Source organism: Centropristis striata, chromosome 10 (genome assembly GCF_030273125.1).
Source record: "Centropristis striata isolate RG_2023a ecotype Rhode Island chromosome 10, C.striata_1.0, whole genome shotgun sequence".
Classification (NCBI taxonomy): Eukaryota; Metazoa; Chordata; class Actinopteri; order Perciformes; family Serranidae; genus Centropristis; species Centropristis striata.
In genome coordinates, this window is record NC_081526.1 from 13,008,233 (window position 1) to 13,014,160 (window position 5,928).

A 5,928-nucleotide genomic window follows, 5' to 3' on the forward strand; every position below is an offset into this window, starting at 1 on the left:
CGGTATCAGCACAAAAAGCATTTTTTCCCAAACACAATCATTCATAAAGGAGTTACTGTAAAACACTGAGTATATTTTTCTCTCCGCATCCCAGAATTACTCATTATTATCAGAATTTGGTCCATTCAGTCTAATAACATTTGGAAATTCTGAAAAAGCTGTATGATTAAATTATTTTGTTCCATTCATGTGTGGGAGCCAACAGGAAGTAGGAGGCTTTTTTTTCAGTTGGTTCTCAACTGGAACCAGTTATTGATTTCCATAAAAAAATTTATTTTTTTCTCTTGTTCCTGTTTCTACACACTGGTGCATGCACACACTCATACAACCCCGATTCCGCTTCGGCTTTGTCAATAAAAACAGAATAAATCAAATTCAGAGTTCAGAGTGCAAGCTATGTTAACAAAAAAAATAAAGTTTATCAATTTAAACATATTGTCTTTGTACAGTTTTAAAGACAAAGTGTCGAACCGAAGACAGTAGCCCTCCAACAGCATCAGGTGTTCTTGTCTGCCCCTCAAAAATCACCATCCATCTTGTTGTTCTTGTTGTTCGAAAATGCCGGTTTCCTGCCTTTCTCAACTTGTTTATGATGAGGTAATACGTCAACCAGAAAGGGGCCGTGTGAACTCACTGAAAGAACGCATATCGCCACCTAATGTTGAGGAGGTGGACACGTCCCCATCAGTCATTCGATTTTCTCAGTTGCATTAAAACTGGAACAAGGACAGAAGTCCGATTAAACGGCAAAATCAAATTTTAAGCATAGCTCGATTAAACTGTGCATGTTAACGCAGTGACTATCTGTCACACACACTGCTACCAGAAAAGCCAAAGGAAGTTCATTGCAAAAACCTATGAGCAGTTGCATGGGCTAATGCAAGTAGGGCAATGTTATTCTCTAGTAAAGCTCCAAACAAGCCAAGTGTATACTGTGTGTGCTTTTGTGTCAATGTGAAAGACGATGGCGTTACTGTGCAGTAATCTGCAGAATAAATGTGTGTGTGTGTGTGTGTGGTACTTATCTTAATGAAGACAGAAAAGAGAGCAAGAGAGGTCACAAAGTTAAATTATGCATGTAGTGTAATTAGCCAATCAAGTGCTCAAATTAGGTGTTGATGACTCTTTGCCACAAATGAGAAGATGACACTCCCTCAGGTCAAACAGGCCTTTTCCCAGCAAAAAGAGAATCACCAGTGACAAGTAAATAATTATGTTGTTTTTGTGCACAAACATGTTAATTTTCGCTCCCAACAACTCCCGGTTTATTGGACTTACGAAGTATGGTGTTTCATCTAATAAGCCTTTGTATTTATTTGTTCTCTCATGGTGCCATTAGCAGGTTATTAGCTTATCTTATATACAGCTTTAATTACATCATAATCACATCCTGTTGTGCTATTGTACTGTATCTGTCCAGCAATTTAAAACTCATTCGCCAGCGCCTATATTTAGGTTGCATTGATACTTCTCACTGAAAACAACACATTGCCTCATGTTCTATAATGTGTATACTATGTTATTGCAGTGGCCCCAGTTTGAATCTCCACTTTGACCTATCATTGCTCTTCTGTTGTAGTCACAAGTTAATTTCTTCATCACCATCTATGATTTACTGAATTTTCTCATTTGTCAGCACTGAATTCATGAGGGCGACATTCTGGATTCTGAACATTTTTATTCTTAAATGAATCTGTCTTGTTTTATAATGGATTTTAAATCTTATTAGTCAGGGAACATAAACTTCAAATAACATAAATTATTTGTTGAATGCCCCTCACATACACACAAACACACACACACACACACACACACACACACAAACAGCACCGTAATCGCATTTATCTAGAGTGCAACATGCTACGAGTTGAGACATGATATCTAATAAATTGGACGTTGATAAGGGTCCTAATGAAAATCTATATTGGGGGGACACACATGAACATACACACAGACACACACAGGGCCCATGCATGCACACAGGCTATGCTAATGAAAGAATCAGTCATAATAGCATCTCCCAGACACACTTACATATATAAATACATTCATCCAACACTCCAGAGAGAGCGTTCAAGCAAATAATTTGAAAAACGAGAATATTTGCTTTCATGTATTATTAGAATTATTGATATGAGCCCACCCTCTCTTGGCCGTGTGCAATTAAAGTGGAAGTGATAGGTAATATGTATGACACTGGCACACACATACATAATGCTTTCACCATCACATGAATATGTAATGAAGTCTACACTGGAATTAGAAGGATGGAGTTTTATAGCGTTCTTCCTTCTCCTTCCTCATCTTTCTCACTTTCGGTCCTCCTCCCCCATCCTCCTTGCCCTGCTGTTGGTTGGAGGCCTGCAGCTCTTAAATATTTAACATCTCAGAATGATCTGCGTCCATCTTCCTCTCTTACTGTGAATCAGACGTGTCTCCATATTGAGAAAAAAGCTGTTCCTGTAGGTTATTTTCATATAGTCTGGGAGATTCAGCAGCGTATTTCTCTCAGCGTGTTTGAGCTTCGATGGTGGGCGGAGATCACAGAGGATCACATGTGTATTATATAGTGAGGTAAAATACTCTGTCTGCCTGCACATTCATTAGTCAGAAGCTGGCTGTGTGGGTATTGGCTAGAGGAGTAGTGGAGTGGTTTTGGCAACCATGGGGGTGGGAGGATGTGAGGGGGTGGACCGATTGCCAGAGAACACAGGAAATGTCCTGGTGTACTGGACACCTCCTGTGGGACGGACAGGTCTGCATCCTGAATCAACAATATTGGACTGTATAAACTGTATGCAAGGTTTAGGGAGAAGTCTGTTTATCTTTTATTCCTTAAAAGGGTCAGCTCACCCCCCAAATCACAAATACACATTTTATCCCTCACCTGTAGTTATCGATCTGGATTTTCTTTGGTGTGATTTTCTGTGTAGGAGAGATGTCCGCCTTCCCTTGAATATACAGGTGCATCTCAATAAATTAGAATATCATAGAAATGTTTATTTATGTCAGTAATTCAATTCAAAAAGTGGAAATAACTATATATAATAACTATATAGATCCATTACACACAGAATGAAACATTTCATGACTAATGTATTTAATTTCTTTTAATTATGATGATTATGGCTTACATTTAATGAATACCTAAAATTCAGTGTTTCAAAAAAATTTGAATATTACAAAAGACCAATTTTTAAAAGTATGTTTAATATGGAAATGTTGGCCTCTGAAAAGTATGTCCATATATATGAATCTATACTTGGTTGGGGCTATTTGACTTGAACTACTGGAAATGGACTTTTCCATCATATTCTAATGTATTGAGATGCACCTGTAATGGAACTTTATGCCAGTCCGCTTGTGGTTGTGCCAAGTAATTTTCAATATATTCAAAATGTTTCTTGTTGTCAACAAATTCCATGAAAATTCCAAAACCATCAATTAATTTATCCACTAACAAGTATTTGAATTTTTTAAATAGTTTATTCCTCATACACCTCTGAGTGTCACTTTCCTGTTATAATTATGTAGGGTTTTTTTTTTTTAAAGTTTATTGCACATAAACATACTTCATGATTCTCAAAATCCATACATTGATATGACTTTCAGTTTTATGTCACTTTCCAGACATTTTCAGGAATAGAGCCTTGATTATAACAAAGGAAAAACAAATCATTGGTGCTGTGACCTGTTTAATATTTCAAATTAAAAGACATTTCAAAGACATATGGTCAATTTGAAAAATGTATTTAATTAACTGTAACAGCAACACATTTTTCTATCTCTATATATGTATATTTTTGACGTGTTTTTAAAAGACTTAAGAGCCACAGGCGGATTATGGAAATTATTTAGAAAAACGAACTCATTGCTGGTTTATGCCTTTTTATTGGATTCATTGGTGATCTGAAAATATAACACACCACATTGTATTCCAAGTCAAACATGTACAATACTACTGAGCATAGGTACTATTTGATTTTATGACTTCTTTTTTTAAAACACTTTTCGAACACATTGAACATCCACCAGTGCGGAAAATAGGATTAGATACAGAGAAGCATTAAGATCTTGATCATTTACTCAATAATGAATCCTTGGTTTAATTTAGATGACCGTAATTGATTAAGATTAGGCTTAATTGTGCATACATTAGGCACAATTTTAAATCTCAGATATAATGATTTAGTTAGACAATTAAGAGAGGAGCGCACTGAATAATGAAACCCACTGTGAAGGTTTTGACTTGAGGGGGCAGGGAGCCTGAGGACCAAAGTGCCGAGGTTTTGTTCCTGTAGCTACCGTAATGCTGAAAATATCTGTCACCATTCAGTGTGACTGACTCCAGAGCAGAGCTCTTCATTTACATACATTTACATACCAACGTTTCACTCGTCCCATTCTCTGTTTAATGGGGTCTCAACAAGATGGCAAGAGTGAGGACTAGTTAATGAAAACCTTATAGGTACAAACATGGTGTTACGGTGCATGAACGCATGTGTGTGTGTGTGGTCATGTGGGTGATGGAATGTATATTTGCACAGTATAGGTAGAGCAAGAAGAAATATTAAAGTTCAATCTGCATTCATTTTGTATAGATTTTCTCAATAGACATCCCATATGTGACATTAAATTCCAGCCAAGAATAATCAAAACTCCAATGGCAAAGGAAATGCTAATAGCGACGTATGAAAGAAGGATTTAACCTCCAGACGCATAGAGGAAAGACATTTGGTCAACGCATGGCTGCCCTTGTGTACAGAATAAATTATATATTGAAAGGATATATAGGGAGAGTCATTAGATACATTTGCATGTGGAGGCCTTTGGGATCTAAGAAATGGTGGTCTTGCAGGTTGCGGCCTCATGAGATGGGCCTTGACAGCGATGTGAGTGAGAGGAGCTTTGATATGCAAGAAACTGGCTGGTTGGTTGACAATCTGAGCTTTCATGTGTGACGCCACTGAAATGGGAGAATTTACTGTACCAGCGCCCTTCCACAGATTCACTTGTCTTCATCAGCAGCAATGCCTTTTCTTTAGTTACACGCCGTCAACCTTTAATAAATACAGACTAGACACAGCACGGCTCTGTCAGCAGCAATTCCAATCATTTGGGAACTTTCAGTAAGGAAAGGCTCACAGCTAATAATCAGGCCTCGAACATGTTGGCAACAACAAAGCTGAGTCTGGCTTGATAAAATAATATGACCTTTTGATTAGGATTAAAGGATCAGACATCTCCACACCTCCATTTATAACAGATATTATAATGAGTATAAGTGCTGCAGGTCTGAGGACAGAGACAGTGACAAAGGACAGGAATTGTCTCATAAAGAAAGGAAAAAGACAGATGTAAACACACAAAAATCTGCCAGAAGGAGGATAAAAAAAACACTGCACAAATGTCTGTGATTTGCCCTGTTGTAATCGATAAAATCTGGGAAAACTCCTTTTGAGTGCCATCTCTGCAGCTGTAGCATGGTTACTGGCAATGTTGCTTTAAATAACAGTTTGTTCATATCAGCTGATGGAGGAGCAGAGGAGTCAGGAGGATACTGTATGTAAACATGGAGGTCTACAGAGTGCAGTGGAAGGCCAAAGGCGTCCCATATCTCTCTGGAGGGGTTCACAGTTACACTCTTTGTAGCTTTTCCCTCGTTGCCCGTGATGATGGAAAATACTCATGGCAGGCAAATAGGATGGAACCTAAACATGCTTACACACAGCCCCAGAGAGGGGGCATGCAAAGGTTTATGGCTCCCCCTTAAGTGGTATCAAGTTAAACAATTTACTCATTAACTACTACTTATATCACTGACATTACAAGAGAAAGTATTTACATGATAAATAAATGTGCTGTTATCATTAAACACATTTAACTTATCTGATACCCGACTCCCAGATGTGCAGAAAACACGTTATG